This window comes from Parus major, chromosome 7, assembly GCF_001522545.3.
Source record: "Parus major isolate Abel chromosome 7, Parus_major1.1, whole genome shotgun sequence".
NCBI lineage: Eukaryota > Metazoa > Chordata > Aves > Passeriformes > Paridae > Parus > Parus major.
In genome coordinates, this window is record NC_031776.1 from 9,486,153 (window position 1) to 9,505,382 (window position 19,230).

Consider the following 19,230-nt stretch of genomic DNA (forward strand, 5'->3'; position numbering starts at 1 on the left):
AATAGAACCAATTGTGCAGTAAAACCAGTTTTAGTGGGAGTTTTAAAAGAGATGGGTCACCTTCCCTCAGTTTGATACAACTGTATTTTCTTGCACCACAGCTCATCATGGTTTTAGTTTATCTTTACAATGATACTGAACATATTAGTCTGTTATCTCCCAACATACTAATTTGAAGAAGAAATTAAGTCAATTGCCAAATCCTCCAGCACACACTTTTTAGCAGACTAATGAATTATCCAAAACTTGTCAAATCTTAGACATGGGTTCTGAGTTTCTCCAAACAAGAAAAGAAACCTGACAAACTAGGATGATTCCAGAAGAAAGCAAAGGGAACTCTGACACATTGATTAAACAGTTCATTAACCAAAGTTACCCTTTTTCTCTTAACCTTTAAAATCACTCAATTCTTAATCCAAGTTAAAAGTTTCTGAAGCTTAACCCTGAGTTAAATTTCACATTCACCTGCATTTCATTGTAATGCTTATATAGTTTGATTCAAAATTCCTTCTAGACCAAAGCTTTAAGTTTATCAAATAACACACACTCAGTCTTTATTATATAATCTTCTCTTTGCAATGTGTCTGTGGTATTACCATCAACCTGAAAGCCAATTTGCATTTCACTGAAAACAAAACAAGAGGAGACAAAGGTGACTCTGTCCGAGCTGGATTAGCTTTTGCAGTACTTTGAAGCATGTCCATTTCTCCTACTGATATACAAGTAAAAAGAGAGAACATTCACAAGACTTAGAAACACTGAAGACTCCCAATCAACAAAAAAATGGCTTTCAGCTAACAAAGCTTCATTGAGCTACATGTGCATCAAATTTCCTGATACCTTTGGGATTTCATAAAAACACGGAGCTTCTAATATTGTATAGTATGTACAAACACAGTACCAACATAAAATACTAAGTTAATGCTATTAAAAATGTTTGCTTCTAGTGCTCTACTCCCCCCTCTGAGGCAAAGACATCCATCCAATGGTTTGCCTCCACCCAGTGATACGGGTTCTCATGGAGCAAGGGAGAAGCCTGGCACCTCCCTGGCCTGTCTTCCCAACACACTCACCTTCTACTCCCTAACAGCTCTACACCAAACACATGCATACTTAGGGACTGGAAATAAAATTAGCTTAGGGCATATTTAACTAATTAGCAAGTTCCTAATTTCAACAATGCCACAATGCTGTACTATTCACACCACAAAACCCCACACAAAAAAAAAAAAATGAGGCTTTTTCTTCCTTTCAATGTTCTGCAACATGTTTTTTGTTTTCTTAGGGTGACACAGTTGAAGACAAGACACCCAACATGAGTGAAAGCAGCATGAATTTATCTAAAACTGTGAGCATTGGTGAGAGTCAAACCCTTTGTTCAGTTCAGACCCCTCACTACAGAAGGGCATTGAGAGGGTGGAGCATGTCCAAAGAAGGGTATTGGAGCTGGTGAAGAGCACAGATCTGATAAGGAGTGGCTGAGGGAGTCTATCCTGGAGAAAAGAAGATTCGGGGGGACCTTACTTCTCTTTACAACTACCTGAAAGGAGGTTGTAGTCAGGTAGGTGTCAGTCTCTTCTCCCAATTAACAAGGAATAGACAAGAGGAAATGCTCCCAAAGTGCATCAGGTGAGGATGGATATTGGGTAAAAATTGGATATTAGGAAAAAATTCTTCACCAAAAGAGCTGTCAAACATTGAAACCCTCTGCCCAGGGAAATGGTCACCATCCCTGAAGGTATTAGGAGGATGTATAGAACAGGTACATAGGGACACAGTGTAGCAGTGGGGTTGGCAGTGCTGGATTAATGGATGGACTTCAGAATCATAAAGGTATTTTCCAACCTAAATGACTGCAGGGTAACAGCATCAAATGGTGTGCTATTAACTCCTTAGGCCAAGGAAAAACAGGTATCTGAGTGGCCTGTGTTATACGGACATCCTCACCAATATCACCCGACTGCCAAAATCCAGCTTCTATTCAAAGAAAAAGCACAGAAAAATTAAAATTTATGAGATCCTAGTTAGGCATTTAATTTCCAAATGAGAAAACTTTGTTTCCACTCATTCTTTAGCCTTTACTGTCTTGCTTCAAGGTATCATCAGCCAAGATGCATATTTTTCAAATTAAAAAAATGCTACACCAGTGGGATCAGAGCTAATAATTAATGGAAGAAGCTAAAAGGACACAAAAGGAAAGACGGTAGAATGAAAGACAAGGAAAACAGAGGAATGCAGTAAATAAATTTTAAAATATGGTGAAAAGACAAATGACACCTGAAGACTGTACAAGGTCCATTTGGAGGTCCTGAAGACGCAGCAACTGCCACAGAATTGGCTCTAATGACAGAATTCAATCCAACCATTCTGCCTCTCTACATGACAGGCTGGAGAATGCACCCATCAAATACACAGCTCCTGGGGAGGTGAAATTCAGTACCATCTCCTAACAAGGCCAAAGTTTCAATCTGCACTCAGAAGGAAAATGCAGTATACCCACTCTTCCTGACTAGACAAGACACCTGAGATTCTTCCAGTACCAATGGAAGACCAAATCCTGCATTTCCTCTGTCCCTTGAACTGTCATGTGTGCAGCAAAGACACCCAGACACAATTACTGGGTTACATGCCCTCCCCCAGCACTTCTGAAATGGGTATTTTGCCAGAAGACATGTGCACACCTCCTGATTCACTCTGAGGCTGAGCCAAAAAACAGAGAACAGGCCACAACTGTCCAAATTGTTCATACAGCATATTTTCTGGCACAGCTGCAGAGCACACAGAGAGTGGGCTGCAGGCTGGATGAATGGTTTTGGTAGTAGCAACCTTCAATCACTATTTTTCTAGAGCTATTCTTAGTTCTTCCTCTGCTACCTCACAAATCCTTAAATTTAGAGGATTACAACAGACAACAGCACTTTTTGTGCAAGCAGACTTAGTGTATCCATATTGCATGTAATGGAAATTTGCACAAAAGTGGCCCCAAAATTAGAGCTTAAATCAACACTGGTTACAGATGTATAGGGAAGTCAATACTGTTGTAGGGAAAAAAAGTATTTAAACCTTTTTATACACTGGACAATTCTTCTGTTTTTCTTAACAAAAAATGTGGATTAATATCCTAAGTACTAATTCCAAGAAGCACCATTCCCAGTGTCCCAGCCAAGCTGTAAGTTTTTCTTAACACCTTCCTGTTTTATGGTCTTTGCTTCAAAGGCAATCATGGAAAATTGCAAAGCAGTGCTTGGCTAAGAGCCACACTGGCATCACCACCACCCACGCCAGGCACCGTTTCACGTGGAGGACTTCAAGGGCTTGGGAAAGGACCTAAAGATCTTCTTGATTTTCTCAATGTTTCTGTCTCTGCAGTGGGATATGTTTTCATAGATATCATCTTATTTGCTTCACATCATATGCTCTTATCATTATATGCTATTTATTTTCCTCTCCCATCTACTTTTTCCATTTTTGAAGTCTCAGGGAGCCCTGCCCGAGTCAGCTAAATGAAGAGAAGACTGATGGGTCATTTGATTACCAGAAATAAGCACTTACTCCCTGAGACGCAGATCTGGTAGCAAGACCTTTTCAAACTTGCTGATAGTAATGCAATAGGATCCAGCAGCTAACAATTAAAGCTGCATCAATTCAACCTTGAAACAGTCTGCAATTTCCTAGCAGTAACTGCAGCTGAACCTTGGAACTGTTTACTGGGAAAAGCAGAGGACGAATCCCTGTCACATGATGTGTTCATAAAGAGAAGGCTTCAGTTTATCTCTGGAAGAACTTATATAAAGGTTGTGAACAGCATTTCTTTCTGGAGTCTCCATTTCTTGATCTACAAACTTGTTTCTTCACTTGTTCTTGTGAATCACATGAAGAAGGTGGTCCCTTTTAGTACCCAAACCATGTTTCTTAGACAAAAGTTCCCAGATGATCTGCAAAACACTTTAAACAAACAGGGATCCACTTGACTGGTGATGTTCACATCTAGTGTAGAAACAGATTATTTCATCCAGTTAGACTGTTCAATCTTTGGTTTGCATTTCAGCTTATGTTTTGGCTAGGGAGCAGGGAGTGGAATAAAGGATTATTTTGCTTTTCTCTGCTACACAGACTGTCTGAGGATAAGAAGAGCTAGGCCCTAAGCATTACTGACCACACTTCTGCTGCTGGTTTCTAAGCACACAGCTGCTCACTCTAATGCCCCTGTGATCAGTATTGTACCTGCCTGGCACCAAGCTGACACTGACTTACTGACTTGCAGCACCTCAGGCTAAAGCCCCAGTAATCCTATTAAACACCAAACACTATATAAATCACAAAGAAGATCATCCACCTGCATTTCATGTAAGGCCTATCACACAAGGCGTGAGTCAGTCAAAAACTGCACATTGTAAATAAAGGCTAACCTGGAAAAAAATTAGCATTTTAATACACAGGCATCTACAGCAATCAAAAAGAAAATAACAAAAATATTCTGAGCAATAACACACTTAAATTTCTCTGTGCTTGTTTTCAAAAGTCATTTCAAAGATGGAAAGCTCTAGTATTCATTTCATCCACACTCATATTTCTCCATTTCAAAAGCAAATTCTGTCCTTTTTTTATTTAAAACCTTTTCTCTAGGGGGAAAAAAATCCTTACAAGAACCTGCTTTTAAAAGATAATCTAGGGATTCTGTTTTGTAAAAATAGAGCTGATTTTCAAAAGAGGAAGGAGCCTGACTTAAATTTCTCAACATCTGCAACTGCAGCTCTCCCCCAGGCATCTGATTAAGCATCTATGGAAATAAGCAGGCACTTCAGCATTCTGCCAAACTGGACTGAAAAGTATGCTTCAATGCTTTGATGATTTGGGATTTCACCTTCAAAACAGTTCAGGTCTTAAATACACTCCATTATAAAACACAGGTTCATTGCTCAGTGTTCAATTTTGGCCAACAATTCTTTGGCAACATTTTCAAGACACGGACAATACCTTCCTTCTGACCTGAGTTTCCCGTAACACCCCAATTTTCAGTCCCACATTTCTACCACAGAAGTAGCCACCTTTTGAAGGGTGATAAACACACTTTCTAATAAATATTATAATGCAGAATTCCAGTCCTGCACTAAGCCTCTGCCTGTAAGCTCCATATGAAAATGAGGAAAAAAGTCTGAGTGCAAAAATTAGCCCTGCAATACCACCTCAGTGTCTGATATGAAATTTAATTTTTGCTTTTCAGTTCCTCTCACATGTCTAAAGATCAATTATAACAGACATATTAAACTTACATAAATTCCCTTATACAATTTCTTGTTCTGAAAACTATAATTAACATAAATTTATATATATATATATATATATAAAATACAAATGTTTATCTGATAGTACTTAGGGTGTTCCCTAAAAAAAAAGACAACCACAATCATCCTGACTTGGAGCCAACAATATTACTTTAACTTGGGTTCCGCAACAGATAATCTTGAGAAGTTAAAATAAGAAATGAACTTTTCAAAAACAATTATGGTTTATACTGTGCACACACTACAGAAGCAAGACAAAAACACGCATTACAACCACATTCCAGATGAGCTCCAACATTCTTTTTCCATACTCCTACTAAGACTAAATGCCTTGGACACCAGTTAGGTATTAGGTCCAAATTTGCCTTGTTCAATCATAGCCAGTGATACAAACTTTGTTTCCCACCAAATTACTAGAAGCATACTGTGACTGCTTGGTTTGTTTATAAGAAGAAACAAAGCAAGATTTTTTCTGAGAAAATAATTTGCAATACCAAAAAAATTCACCCACACCTACAACAAATTTTTGCATGTCACAAAAGTATTGTAAAGTGAACAGTCTTCAGTAACATGCAAAACTGCAAAATCATCCCTACTTATTTTTCCTTCCAAGCATAGTAGCTGTTTTATTTTCTTCCTCTTAGTCAAATCCTCTCTTCCTCCTCCCCGCCCCAAGTTTTATCTCACAATTTTCTTTATTCTGAAACACTTCATGAAACAATTACAGTAAGTTATATAAAGTATTTTAAAGACCTCTACTAAAGAATCCAGAAGCATTTTAACAAGCTTGGCTTTTTGGTCAAAAAAAGAACAACGTTTACTGAGTCACAATTGAGTGCATTTAACTGTTTAAAAACTTTGTGGAAAAAACCTCAAGTGTACGTGTTAGTTCATCTAAAACTCAGCACAATGTGAGTTTACCTGTACCTTAACCATGCTGTAGGTCATGATGAGTCACTGTTCTCTGGAAGAGCAGCCAGAGCACCACCTGCAACTTGTCAGGAGGCTGAAATATGATTAAGTTATCCAAAGCTTTCCTCTAGCAGGAAAAGTCCTCCCTTCCACAGAATTACTGCATGGATGCATTGACATAAAACAGTATTTCCAAAGCCAAGTATCATTTCACCTCCATGCTGAAAGCAAAGCATAGACAGAATAAAAGGTTCTCACAGCAATACCAAACAATTTGGGTTTGTTTTTAAAGGTAGCTTTGGGGAACCAAGAGTTACACTATTTCTAGTCAAATTCTGCCTCTTCTTTTTCCCCTGAGTTCTTTCTCTTGCTTTTGTAATAAGGACTGGCCTTGAACACAGCCATTAGTAAAAGTTTAATACATTCCTGTAGCCCTAGGGAGAGTAGGGGCCACTGCATGCTAATAGAAAAAACATTGTGATGTCTGCTGCGTGTGAGCTGTTACACATCTTCCTTGGAATTTTTCAAAACATCAGGCTATTTAATTATCCTCACAAAACTGCATGGAGAAGAACAAGGTAACAGTCATGCAACTGGAAATACAATAATTCAATGCTCTGACTTTAAGAGTTTCAAGATACTTATCTCAGAGGCTCCTTTTGAACCTGAAAAGATGACAAACCTTCCATCCACTGACCCAAACAATTGCAGTTTCCACTTCCTAACTAGTAAACAATTAGTCAGCTTACACCCCAGGCTTCTAACGAAAACAAATGAAAATGTACAGATTTGTTAAGGCTGGCCACAAATTAATCCTGCTAAAATTGCTCTTCCTTTCAATAAGCCTGATGCTTTCCTGTGCTATTCTTTAATCTTCGTGATCCAGTCCATTTTATTAAACTACATTTTCAAAATTCTCTCCTTCCCATTCCCTCTACTTTTCTATCTCCTAGTACAAAGCTATTAATTGGCAACCAAGTATAACTGCAGAGCAACCCAGTGTTAAGTACCAGGCTATACCAAGTGTCTACAATGAAACTGTGATTTTGCAGAAGTGGTTCATCTCCCTTGAAACTGCTTGTTTGCCTCCACACATTCCAAAAAGAAAGGCTGTTCTAAATTTACTAGCTGATCTTGGTATGAGTTATGTACCCAGTATGTTACTTTGCCACTCCTTTGCTGCTCTTTAAGCATTACCCAATGCTAAATTCCCATCAAGTACAACAGCAAGTCAAAAGCACGGCCCACTGTTCTGTGCCTCAAGTAAGACCAGAGCCCAAGTGCAACATATGAACCCGGGCACTCCAGAGGAACAGAGAACACTGATACAAGTTAATGACTGGAAATCTTTGTACAGCTGCTTTTTAAATTCTCTGCTGTGAGCAGCTGCTTCCAGCAAAAATATTCAACAGGAAAGGCAAAAGCATCAAAATGCAGAATTTGAGACATGAACACATTTCAGTAAGCTCAGTTATGACAGTGAAGTTAGACTGTGCAGAGTTTCTAAGTGTTGATGCTAATCATGGTATTCTAACAGCAAAAGGGAATACAGAAAGTTTCTGGACATCTTAAGCACCAGAGGAATTATTTTGTCCAGAAATTTAAACAAATCAGTTTGTGTCAAAGAGGTCAAAGGGAAGATGCAAGTATTACTATCCTAAAAGGTACCAATAAGGGTTTTCATTACTCAGGTACCTCAGTTGCTGCTCATTAGTGGTGCTTCTATTTCTGTAACACTAATTTCTGCCTAAAGTACATATAAATCATGTACATTTACTTATTACTCACGCTCCTGGTTTCTGACAAAATTACTTATCAAAACCTAATAAAGCATCATGGACCATTCTAGACTCATGCTTAATATTACCATATGCAGAAAACATTTAAAAATTTTTACAAATGTGTTCTCAGCTCAGAAATGGCTCTAACAATTTCATGATTTTGCTAAAAAAATCTGAACTAAAATTAGTATTCTGTGTGTGGGCATACCACTATATTTTTAATTTTTTGAAGCGACTAAAAAAAGTCCTGGTACTAACCTTAATCTTTTATGGCTAAGTTCTATAAAAAAACAGTAAAACTCACTCCAACTGCTAAAAAAAGCCATAAGCATAGCTGAAGCAAATGAGTTTGCAGATTGATCCTGATCAGTCCTTGCTCCATTTTCTTGTTTTGGAAAGCAGCATCCCACTCTTCCATCAAGGAAGAGGGGTAAAAAATCTCAAGTGAATATTCCTCCTCATTGCCAATGCACAGAAGCTGCTGGAGGTGAAAGCAAAAGCTCCCATGTGCCACCCTTTCCTGACACACAGGAGAAAATCTGACATCAAGGACTTTCAGTCTCTCAGATGCAGTATCTTTAAAAAATGTTACCGCACCGGCAGAGTTCAGCAGCTGATAAAAAAGGTGACCCAAGGCATCTGCTACAGACCAGGAAAAAGGGAGACAGAGCTGAATTCTAATCACGTCCCCTGTTTTGTGAATACAACCCTCATTTTAGTTCACATTTTGACAGTCCCATGGCTGGCCAGGATGGCTGACTTCAGAGGTGACCCCAACAACTACAATATTTCTTTCTAATGAACAGGGTTTTTTCTATTACCCTCTGCAAGGGTAATCAAAACTTCATTCTCCAGGCTCCCATCCTTACTAAACCAAAAAGGACAAGAAAAGGATGACAAAAGCCATGAGTATGAATGTGCATGCAGAGAACTGCAGAAATCCAAAATTACTGGAGGTCTGAGGAGGGATGAGAATGACAAGATAATTGCAGAGATGCCTGAAGACAAAACAGAGAGAGAGAGAGAGTGGTAGAGGAAGGAAATCAGAAGAGAAAGCACTTTGGGACATACAAGATGATAAGATAGGAAAACTTCAAAGAAAGTAATCAAAAGAATAATTTTAAGATAATGGATACATGACATTTCAGAACACATAGTCTTAAAACACTAATTGTTCCTGTTCTGTGCTTAAATTGATTAGAGTTCTGTGGTTTTCCAATTAAAATACCTCCTTAAACACACACCAGCAATAATTAGGAGGAAAAGAATCTCACAATGTAATATTACATAAAATCACTTGGACTCTTACAGTTAGGAAGTTGAATTTAAAATAATCTGTTCCATAATGGTAGAACTACCATTCAAAAATTAGAGGGTAAGCTAGGCTTAACTCTTTATAGAACACTATTTCTAGGAAGGTATGATACTTAGGAAGCTTGATTTTGGGTGGATCCATTACATTCCTATCCTAAGTTTCAACAGACAGGAAGATGTATGTTGGGTGTTTTATGCCACCCCCAAGACCAATATTACAGCATTTATAAATCAAAAGCAATAGTGAAGTCCTAAACAGGTTTCATGGAGGCTGCAACATTTAAGGAAGCACTGTTTATTTTATTGTGTGCATTTTGAAAGTGAGATAAATTTGGGGGTTGGGACTAGATGGTCTTTAAGTTCCATTCCAGCCCCTCAACATTCTGTGATTCTATGATAAGGGAAGCAAGAGGAAGCTTTTCACATTGAGACATCACTTGTCATGAAAGGGCTTCCTCAAAACTCAAAATCTGGAAGCATTTGCAGGAGTTGAGATTTCACTAATGTGATCTGGCAACTGTTCCACAGCTGAATCCTTACAACCAAGGGCATTTTATCCCCAGTTCTTTGAGCATTAATCCTGGGCTTTCCTTACTGCATTATGCCAGATCCACACACCCGTGGGACAGTTCACAGTCGAACTCAACCTTTCCACTATAAAAGCCTATAGAAAAAATTTTCTGCGAAATCCAGGAGGAGCAGTGCTATAAACACTTCTAGCTCTTTATTCATTGGGACTTTTCCATGTGTGAATGATGGATAAAAACTTCAATCAATTGAGAATTTAAAATTCAATTCTTTCTAACTGTAAAATAGGTGATACTCTGTTCAACTCAGATTTCTAGCCATGCTATTTATTACAAACTATCAATAAGTGAAATACCACCTGCAGGTGAAAATATGGCTATAGCACCTAATTACATCTTGGAACATTCATGCTCTAAGAGATCACACATGAACTGTTTCTAATTTCAGGTGAGTAATGACAAGAACTAAACTTTTAAGTAAAGACCTACAAAAATATTACTACATCTATTTACATTTTAATGAGATAAAATGTCTTCACTCAAATCTATCTAACATTTTACAAAGATCACAGAGCATATGCAATAACATAAATATCCACAAAGTAGAATATTTGCAGGAGAAAACTTTCTCCCCATATACAGGAAATGTGAATGTATCATGCAACACTTCTGCTGGTTTTCTGCAGAAAACCACATTTCACCAAATTTTTCAACCAGTTGCTTAGTACATTGCACAGAATGAGGGAAAACTGATCAGATACACCAATCAAAGCAGATTATGTCCTGTTAATCCACTCAACAATTTAAACTGTACTTGGCCTGATCTAAGAAGTGTAAATCACAGTAGGCCAATTAAGCATTATATCCATCTAGATTAGCTGGAACCAGGCATACAAGCATCTCCTTTTTCAGTAAATCTCAGCAAGTATGAAAACAGTAAGAAAAACAACAACAATATTATTATACACAAGACCACTTTCCCTTATTCAAATAATCCATCACAGAACTCAGTTAAGATTCATTTTTTATCCACAGGATGCAAAACTTCCCTTTACTTTGTTCTCCTTTAAAAGGCAACTTCTAGCCTTCAGCAATCCACACCAGTCTTAGGTCGTCAGTCTGAAAGTAAAAGATTTCATTACTGGTTTCCCAAGAGGTAACAAATGAGATTTACATTCCAAACGTATTTTGGATAGAAGAGGATCAAAAGAACCAGCTATCCTCAGCAGCAGGAAGACACAAAAGCAGCCTCTGCTGTATTACTCCACAGATCCTAATTGTCCTGGCCCTGCTGCTGTCCAGACTGCAGGGGCAGGGAGAGACAACTTGCTCTGTACTAACAAGGAATGATTCCAATATTGATTTTTCATGGGGTTACTTACATGAATAAACATTAATCAATTTATTTTAGGGTTGCAAATTATGATCAAAATAATTATTTGACAAATAATGTTTGCTTGCAGCTGACTTACAGCCACAAGTCATGAAGCATATCCTGTAGAAAGCTAAATTCTTTGCTCTTTCAATCCTGCTTTTTCTTTTCCAAATGACACATAACCAGGTAAGACGCTAGGTCAACACACAACATTTCATATGTGGTTAATCAATGCGTATTTCAGATAACAACGTCTTTAATATACAGATAGCCTAAACTTATTCTTACACATTAATAAAGGGATGTCATTAATTTAAAAAACACATTAATTTGTCAGAAAAACATCCACATATGAGAGCAAAAGGTACCCCTGAAATCACACTCAAGAAAGATTTAATGAGAAGTATTTCTGATTTTTTCCAGACCGAGTAACTGAGAGTTCATCAATGCTTGTGCTTTGTTCCTCCACCACAATCTCCCATTTGTTTGGGTGAATTTTTATCAAAGTACAAGAAAGAGAAGCTCTTTTATAGTGACAATAACAACACAAACCTTGGAAAGGAGACCCAGTGACGTGCACAAGACCTGAGACTTATATTTTCTTCCATGAACAGATTCAAAGTGTACTAACTTAAACCCAAAACCCAGCAGTATATGAAAAAAAAGCTTCTTTCAAGCAAATCCATGGCAGTTCTCCCATTAAAAGAGAAATTGAACAGATGCATTAGTCTTCCTCATATTGACTTCATATATCCTTTGTACAGCTGACAATTGAAGTTCATGGCAAGAGGTGTTGAACACACTTCTTTTGTTTATAGTATTTCAAACTCTTTAAAAACCAAGATAAGCATAAGCAAGGTTTAAAAACCTCCCGACTTCCATGTTCTTAAAAAGCCTTGGCAATTAATTGTTGCACTTAGTGATTTACCCTATCAAGATGGAGCAAGCATATCTTCAGCTCAACATAAATCAAAACCAGACTTATTTGTAGTGTATCTAAGCCAAAGCCTTTTACCTGTTGACTTACCTTAAGCAGAAACCCCATACTTAAATCTGTGTCATTGTACACAGTCAGTATCAACATCAGTATAAAGAGGAAATGAAACAACATAAAAAGCAAAGATTTTTTCCAAAACAGTGAGCCAGTTTTTAAAAGATACATCTCATTGGAAATGATTATTCTTAAACTACCAGGCAAAATTGAACCAAATACCCAATAAAGTAAACAAAAAACAGCCAATCAAATTCAACTAATGAAAATAAGGATAACATTTTAAACTGGTGATTAGTCCACCACTTAGAACATGAAGTCTGACAATTTGACTTTATTTACCTATTTAATATAAAGGTATCCATAAATCCACTCTATAAAAAGCAGCCTTCCATAATTTGCAATATTTACATTATGTTTTATACAATGCCTCAAAAGATTTAAAAACGCCTAAAACCTCTCTCTCAAGAATGAAAAAGCCTATATCTTTGGTATCAAGAACAAAAAATAGATCTACACTGTTCAGTGCAACTAAATATATGACACTGAAACTAAGGCAAGAGGTGGGAAAAATCAAGAGCTCTGTGGAACATTAAGGAGTGTGAGAATTTACATCTGCTCAGCAGCAGCACCAGGGTTTTTGCAGTGGCTCTCTACACTAACCTATAGCTCCATAATGAAAAATATCAGCCTGTCAACAGCCCAACATAAGACATATTACCCAAGCTCAGAGCAAGTTGACAGCACACACTCAAGTTAATGGGATTTGTTTATAAAGGTTTAGTTAGGTCAAAGTAGTATTTTACTCAAAGGAAGTCAAAACACATTTTAGGAAATGAAACGGAGAAGTGATGTCATATCTACACACGGAGAGATTATTAGGTGAACATTTGACACTAAAACACCATGTATGGCAATCACAAACTGTGACATTTACTCCAATTATGATAATTAGCTACACACACTTAAAAGATCCTAACAGCATTTTGGGAAGGTCTGGGAATTGCTCAACATGGCATTATTCAAAACATAAGAAGATGGTTATTATATGAAACAATGTCTGTGTGTGTGTGTGTGTGTGTGTATGTATATATATTTATTTTTTTATACAGACACACAGATATGAAACAACAATATGCACCAAACTTCCTTAAGGGTTGTTTTCTCCTAAGTGACAGGGGCCTCCTGTTTTTGTCTAGATAAAGAGCATTCAATTGGAGCTTTTTCTAATCCACACACATGCAGCAGCATCTCTGGGGCTACATCTGTACCTGCATGAGAACAGGCCAGATGCTGAAGCCATGCAGGAGAGCACACACTAAATGCCCTTGTCCCACATTTCTCACGGAACAGGCCTGTCTTGTCCCTAATCCATGTTGGGACAGTCCGTAGCCCATGGCTGTCCCTTAGCAGTGCTCCATCAGAGCTGCTGACACTGGCCCAAGGCAGGCCAGGGAGCCTCTGACACCTGGACAGTGCCACAACCCTATGACAGCACTCAGGTTCAGCAGGTACAGCCTCAGCCTTTCCTTACCTTCCTCAGGGGAAGTTCTGCAAGACTCTGAGAGCACATTAGTTGTATTTTTCTTATTTTCCTTCACAATATAAATATTTTGGAAATTACTTCCATTAATATGATATTTATGTTGGTGAAGACAATGTAGACATTTTTATTAGAGCAATGAAGCAAGAAACATAAAATATGGGTTTATGTAGTTATGGCTACATTTTACAGATCATACATTTACATCTCTACTCCTTGTTTCTAGTAGGAGAAATCTCTTTTATCAAACCACCAGCTCAAAACAGATTCAAATCAGTAAACATGCAGGAGAATAATAAGATCAACCAAGCAGACTGGCCTTTTAAAAATTCCTCTTAAATAAAGAAAACAGACCATTGAACAAGTACTTCTGAAGCTGGAATGCTGTACCCCAGCACTATGAAGCTCACATGCTCTTGTGAGAGTGAGGTTAAGGAATCACTCAAAGACTGACCTTTCTGACAGTCAAGATCCAAAGGGCATTGCTGGCTTTATAATTTTTTTAAACTTTATTTTGCTCAGCTTGTAATATCCAATGCCCTTTATATGAGGCACCAAGTGAATTACCATTTTTGAGCATTTTTTTCAGCAGGATCCTTACAGACCACACTGCTTCCTATCAGTCTATGGTTGATCCACTCCACTCACCATGAGGTGCTGCAGCTTCAGCTGTCGCATTTATTCCTGGAAAACTCTTTTTTCCTACTGTGGCTACTCTATCTGACAAGGATCAGTCAATGTTTTCATTTTTAAAGATGCTGCTGGTCATGCCTTGAAGAAAATGAAATTTACTGCTCTATACTTTGGGTTCATCTAATTACAATCCTATCCTTCAGGGAATTTTTAAACTAATGACATTGGATTTGTCAAGCACAAAAACTTTTAATCTGATTTTTCAAGTGGATCCTAGCCAATGGATCCTGGCCACCACAGCACTTAACAAAACACATTTGACTGTCCTCCATGCAATATTTAGGTGGGCTTCTTATCAAAATGTTAATTTTTGTTACCTAATATCTTTCTCTGGTGGTCAAGATAAGGCATATAGGGATATTGACAATGCTATTAAAGTTTTTATGACTGGAAGTCATAAAATCAAATTATGTGTGTGTATATACAGCTTCACAAATGAAAGGAGGCACAGACTTCAAGAAATCTGAACCAAAACACTGCATGAAAAACTCCTCCATTTGTCTTCCGATTTTATGATGCAACATCAAAAAACAACAGCTCAACAATAGTTATTTTATTATTGCAACATCCTAGTCTTTATTTTCAACATTCTCTTCATTTTCATGTTCATTAATACCATGAACAAAGCCCCAAACAATTATTATGTCACAATGACTCCTTAACCCCCCCTCCAAAAGGAAATAATTCAGATGACCCATCAATCATCCACTTTTGGGTATCTCCTTAGTTCTAAAGTACAAATAATGCACTACTTGTGCTGTTAGGTTTGGTTTGACTGCACTAGTTGAGTCTTTTGGTCAAATAATGATGGACTCACACTTCAATTCTAAATTAATTTCCACTATTACTGTTTCACAGACACAAGCTGCAACTGTGCCATGTAGAAACATTGATAACTACATGTCAAAGAAAAGATCCTCTTTCAAATCTCTCTTTCAAACATAATTATTGTTTATTTTTTTCAAAACTGCCTACTTTATGACAAATTTATTAAACAAATTATGAAATACAAGTATTGTTGTTCATTAAGCAACTGCTATTAGCATTCTAGTCCTCTCCAATCAAAGAAAAATACAGTTGTAACACAAAACTGTGCAAATGTAACAAAACTGAAAATAATGGCACAAGCCAATGGCTACATCCAAACCAAACTTAGCCTGGGACACTTGTCATTTTCTCCCCAGTACTACCAGGTATCCTGAGAAGAAAGAACAGCTTTCCAAGGGAACATGGAGTGAAATGAATGCTGTGACTTCCCATTTGCTTCAAAAGCTAAACGTGTTCATCCTGTCAGCAGAACTTGGAAACCTAACACCAACTTAACAAAACAACAAAGTTACAGGATTCCTATGTGCTGGAAGGGATAACAAACACATCCACTTGTAATGCGAGTGACCACCTCCAACAAACAGTCAGGGCTTGCACTTCCAATGAAAATTCACAATCCAACCACAGCCATTTAACACAACTATGCAGAAGTGAGCATGCAACTGCTCCACAACTTCCTTCAATTTTAAGAAAAGACACGTTTCAAGCACCGATGTCTGTGTTTCTGTAAAAACATAAAACCAAAAAGCGCTACTTGAACTTTTCTGCAAGTACTACAGTATTTTAGCATCATATCCTACTTCCCACAAAGATGTGTCCTTGTAACACACATCCATGCTACACAAAGCTGTATCACTGTTTTCCCTCCTACTGCCAGAGATGGATTTTCAGCCTTTTCCTCACTGATATTCCAACTGACCACAAACAAGTTGTTGTGGAGGCACATCACATACACCCTGCATAGTGATGTATAATAAATTATACATAAACTATGCAGTTTACTCCAATTTCAATGGAAATTACAAGGAACTTCTCTCAGATACTAAACTCAAATATCAAAATAATGGATCATGTCATTCTCAATTGCCAAAGGGCCCCGATATAATTAGAGAAACACCTCACATAACGCCAAGTAGCTTCAAAGCACCAAAACATACGCTCCCAAGGTTGCAGGAGTATGTCTCCTTTCCTGATAGGTAAGAGAACTTCTACATGAAACAGTCAATTCTGTTCCATCTGTTGGCAATGAAATTAATACACTTCCTTCTGGTGGTAGCTACACTCCAGCCTCTCCCCCTCTGATTAGCAAGGGACAATGTGAAGACAAAGGTTATGGCCATGCCATGCATAATGACAGCAGGATCAGACAAAATCAGGCTCAGCCAGTCAGAGCACTCCATGCTTTGAAAGGCAGTGTTTTGGATACAGTCTCAAAGAAAGGATTTTGAACGTGCTGCTACATTTGAAGCACATCATTTACATCTCGTTTTTAATGATTCAGTAACATTACCTGAACAGGTGTTCATTAGCCAATGGAGAAAATGCAATATCCTAAGCATTCTGCCACTGACTGAAGGAGTTTTTGAACAAAATGCTGAGTTAGATTAAAAAGAAAAAAAAAAAAAAGGAAGAGGAATTAGACTTAATTATTCAAGAATTTAATCTGTAGATTGAGTCTCATACATAGAAATCCCCCTTATTTTACAGCATACTGAATCTTTGCAGTTTAAAGCATGTTGGCACATAAAGGAAAAAGTTAATTTCTTTTCCATTAGGCATTACTACCTAATCTTATAAAGGGGGAAAACACAAAATTCATTCAATTTCTTCTCAGGAAGTCTGACAAAACAGTATATTGTTTCTGGCTAGCAGCCACTGTACTATCATACAGTTTCTTATAGGTGCAACACTGTGCATTCTTCCAGGTTTGAAAAAACACTGAAGTGTAAAACAAACAGAAATGCCCATTAGCTAAATTCACTCTAAAAAACAAATAGCAAGAAAACAATAGGTCTTTAAGGAAGACAGAGGGTCCTTGCAGAGGCTGGCAAATGCTTGAAGCCAAACTAAATCCATAGTGCTAACAAACCATGGCTCTGCTCTGGCATCACCAGAAGGCTGTTTTTATAAAGACAGATGGACAGAAAGGAGGCTTTTCATCTACAATTCTGTCAAGTTAAACTACTACCAAGCAGAAGTTTAAAAGTGGTTTCCAGTCAATCATATGAGCTCCATGGAATCTCAGAGCACCTTTTAAGGTGTCTCTTTAAAAGACAGAAAGATAGATACACACATGTGGATTAGACTCTACATCCACTGTGGTAGCTCCAGCTGACACAAAAGCAACCACCACATTTTTGGAAATTTAGAGCCTGAATAGCAGTGTTGATTGACAGGAACCATTAGGCTTGTTCCTTTCATATGCTAATAATGACATCATGCCTTATGGCCTGATGCTGCAACCACATATTATCATCTTATAAAGACATTTTTTCCAAAGAAGTCCAATACGTGAGCAAACAGCTCACCTGCCTATAGGAGGAAGGTTTTTTAATTTGTCCATGACACAGATTTCCTTCTGTACCTTAGCGCTGTGCATAACTACTACTGAAATATTTATAAAGGTTTGACTTACTTTTTTTTTGAAAAAGTAAGAAAATAATAAAATTGTTGTGGCAGAAAAAAAAAAAAATCTACAAATCTACAAATTTTGGAGCATACAGGAAGCAGCCCAGGACATCAACAAAGTAAAGCAAGGTAAGGCCCCAATGCTATTTCGGGTACAGGAGTGATTCAGGGCCGAATCTCTCGCAAATATTCTAATGCAATGTAGTGTAGTGCAAAGACTCTGTCACACAGCACCCCAGAAAAGGGAGGGGAAAAAATAATTATAAATACTCTCTCCGTGTTCCTGACATATATACAGGAACAAAATAAGCGATAATAAATTATGTAACTCTATTACTGACTACATATACCACACTCTCATTTATTTTGGCATCATACAAGCCAAAAGAGAATTTCATTTTTCTCAAACACACTGGTTTGTAGTGATGTGCTACTAGCAAAAGGTTAAGAGAAAAAACCAAAAACGTACTAAGAAAAGAACAAAATCTCCACATCAACAAACAATCCACAGAACAGTGAGGACACGAATATAAACCTATTTTCCCCACACACATACTGTCATTGTGCTGTATTTCGTGCATACAGGAATAGAAACACATATGAAGTCCCCCTGTTTCGAAAACAACACGCTTGAAAACTGCGGTGATCCTTTTTCCCCACCACGGACAGTGCTATATAGAATCTGGAGAACAGCCTTATACATAAATAAATACACTAAACGGCGAAGGGGGACAGCCCGGAGGAAATAAACGCGGCACACAAAGTGCTGAACGCCTTCCCCGGGCAGGAAACCAGTTATAATTTAATGGCCCAAAACCGACAGAAATTAAGCCGAGCGGAACCCTGCGGGGCTCCGCGGCAGCGTGGCGCCCGAGCCTCCCGCATGACGGGGCCACCGCGGCGGGCGCTGGGGCGAGGAGCGGAGTCCCGGGGGTGCCGCACCTGCCGCGGCCCCGCCGCCGCCCGCGGAGAGCTCCGCGCCGGCCCCGCCGCGTCCCCAGCCCCGCGGCCGGCTCCCGCGGGCACCGGCGCCCACTCACCTGGCCGAGGCGCGCACTGCGGCTCCGCGCCCGCGGCGGGCTCCGGGCGAGGGCGGCTCCCGCTGCCGCTGCGGAGCCGGGCGGCGGCCGGAGTCACCCCGTCCTTGCGGCACGCGGCTCCCGCCGGTGGCGGCGGCCCCTCCGCGCCCACGGCGGGGCGAGCGCCTCCCGCGCAGGGGCGCCCGCGCCGCCCTCCGCCCCCGCGCCGTCTCAGCGCCGGGGCCGCGCCCCCCGCCCCTCCGCCAGCCCCCGCCTCCGCGCCGGCATCTTCCCCGCGATCGGGCACGGCCGTGGGTGGGGGCGGCAGGGCCGG

At 39.0% G+C, this 19,230-nt stretch overlaps 1 protein-coding gene across 3 annotated transcripts in view; it reads right to left on the reverse strand.

The window, feature by feature from the left end:
- Positions 1–18,998, reverse strand: part of HECW2 (HECT, C2 and WW domain containing E3 ubiquitin protein ligase 2) — a 167,102-nt gene extending 148,104 nt beyond the window's left edge. For all 3 annotated transcript variants that reach the window (XM_015634347.1, XM_015634349.1, XM_015634350.3), the window contains exon 1: positions 18,918–18,998. The gene's annotated coding sequence lies outside the window, so the exon portion shown is untranslated. The remainder of the gene's footprint in view (positions 1–18,917) is intronic.
- Between the last annotated feature and the right edge of the window lie 232 nt (positions 18,999–19,230).